Genomic DNA, 2,767 nt, shown 5'->3' on the forward strand with positions numbered 1-2,767 from the left:
CCTGCTTCATTCTCCAAACACTTCCTATTCAAAAAAACTCCATTCATAACAAAACTCTTATGTGCCAGGCAACATGTGAGGCACTTGGGATGGAAAGGAGGGCAAGGTCCTGCCTTTATGGACGCCGTAGGAGAAAACAGACTTTTGAAAATGTCATGATAATTTTGTCAAGTGATAAAAGGGGAAATACGTGAGTTTCTTGAACCTCCATGAAGACACATTAAATGCCTTGTCCCTTGAGTTATCTCTCTCTCTCTAGTGTTGTTTTAGCCATTATCATGAAAATAGCTTTAGGCCAGAGTAGTTTACTATATGTGTGTAGGTATTTGGAAGAGATGTCTAGAATACATGAACATTTTATTTCACATTTCATAATCCATATTCACAATTCCAGAACTCAGTATGGGAAAATATCAGTGTTCTAAATTTGTATAACATCAAGAAGAAATGAGAAAAAAAAATTAAGGATACCATTTCTACATATAAGACAGTTTAATTATTAAAGGGAATTTCAACTGAATCTAAGAGCAAGAGAAGAAAAAAAGGTAAATAGAAGCCTACTGTATCAGACAATAGAGCCATTCAGTAGGAATAAAGATTTAATAAATATGTTTGAGCACAAATGCTAATGATTTGACATATAAACAGAAGATGTAAAGGAGTCAAAGGAGTTGAAAAAATGATTAAAAATGGGTTATCAAATCCTATCACATCTTTTTATGGTTCATGAGCAGTATGATTGGGTTTTCATGCCATTGTGTGAAATGTATCTTCCTGAAATTACTGTCTGAAGTGAGAAATGAAAAAATGAACCATCTCATCATTGGCAACTTTAAAAATATCTTCTCTTCTCAAGTACACAAAGTAAATAAAATTTGGACAATTTTAGAATATTTGGAGAAAGAATATTTAATTTAATTGTTTAATTTAAAGAATTGTTTTAATTTTTAAAGATTATCTGAAAATACTCCAAACCCAATAATATAAAAATCAAAGGTCCATAAAGTAATGGACTAAAATATACATAGGAAACAATTTTTGAACAGAAGTTAGTAAGGACAAGATTTCTAACAGAGAATGGCATTATATTTGTTTTATTAATTAATGGAAGGTTAAGAGTTTTTAAATGAGACAAAAGATACAAATAGAAAACACAAAACGAATTAAGAACATTTTGTAAAGATATCAAGAAGACAGAAACCCAAACCTGTATAGAAAACCTTACAAATGACAGACCTTCCATAATATAAAAAATCAAATATTGTGGTAGAAAATTTCCAAAATTTCTTAAATAAATTTGAGAAACTTATTAAAATAGTGGAGAAGTTACTTATTGAAATGAATATATGAAGAGTAATCTCAAGGACTTCATCTATTACTTAGTGTAATATCATCCAGAGAAACCAATGCTTAGAAGTTTGTCAGTATATTCAGGAGGACAAGTGTTTGTGGATTTTATACACTCAAAAGCTGCATATGTAAAGCTCTTTTTCTTTTATTTATATTTGTAACAAATAAAAAACACTGAACAAGTAAAAAAGGAGAGAAATGATGACTAGCAAACATAACATAATAATGTATGGCATCATTTCTTTCATTCTTTCTCTGTCTCTAGAGAGAGAAAATATTACAAACTGGAAATATTACACAACACTTGTGACAACACTGTTATGTTTTAGGCATTTGTTGGGTGGTTGGAATAATAACAGTCAACAAGATAAATATAGTCACCTGTGTGCATTATATATGTGTACTTTATTGCAAAATTCTTTGTATATACCCACATAGCCATTGTGTCTATAAGAACAATTTTACTCCAGAATTAAAACTGAGTACTTTTTGCTTATAAAACTTTTATAATAGTTGGTCTCCTAATTTCTTTTGTGTGTTTTTCCATCTTTCTTGAAAGGTACAAAATATTTAAGACTATTCAACCTTCCACATTATACAAGGGGATGTTTTACTTTTGCATAATCTTTTCATCCCCCAATAAGAAAATCATTCCTGTGCACTATCTAATTAAAAAACACATAATGTACTTTTCTGGTACATCAGGTCCCTATTCCTCCTTTCAATTTCTGTCTCAGTCAGGAGAGGATAAGCTGTTCTGCAACTACAAACAACCTGAATATCTCTAAGTAATTACAAGTTTTACACTGCATGTTTGTATGTGCTTAGGAGGATCTGCTCATTTCTGTCACCTAAAAACATCAGCTGATAGAATCTGCATCTCAACCCAAGATTTCATGTCCAAAGAATGGGGGAAAAATTTCATGAAATACAGCACACTCATTCTTAACAGTTCTGCCTGGGAGTGAACCTGTGTCTTGCATTCATATTTTATTTGTCAAAGCAAGTTATATTTGTTTCAGAGTTCAAGTGCATGAGAATGTGTAATATCACTTCAGGAAGAGCATCGCATATATCTTTGAAAATTAATACCAACTCCCACATTTGACTGTCCTACACATCATGCCTCAGCACATGTTTCCCTTGTCCCTCCAATTACTGCAGCCCTACATCACTTTTTAATAAGTGGTCTGGCATCTCTGTTTTAATAATCCATTAATCCTCTCCTCTCTGGTTGACTGGACTGAAGTTGTTGCTGAATTCTCATCAGTACATGTTTCCTTAATTTTATTTACTAGGCAACTTTGTCCCTTACCAGCCTCTGGTCTTTTAGATCACATATGTGCCAAAAACATTCTCATTTCCTTCTCTGTCCCTATTTCCCAGAACATATCTTTAAGTATCATATAATCAAGAC

At 32.1% G+C, this 2,767-nt stretch overlaps 1 pseudogene; it reads left to right on the forward strand.

Annotated features, from left to right (window-relative positions):
* Positions 1–711: 711 nt before the first annotated feature.
* On the forward strand, positions 712–822 carry LOC114102104 (small nucleolar RNA U13; annotated as a pseudogene).
* The last annotated feature ends 1,945 nt before the right edge of the window (positions 823–2,767 follow it).

Source organism: Marmota flaviventris, chromosome 7 (assembly GCF_047511675.1).
Source record: "Marmota flaviventris isolate mMarFla1 chromosome 7, mMarFla1.hap1, whole genome shotgun sequence".
Lineage (NCBI taxonomy): Eukaryota > Metazoa > Chordata > Mammalia > Rodentia > Sciuridae > Marmota > Marmota flaviventris.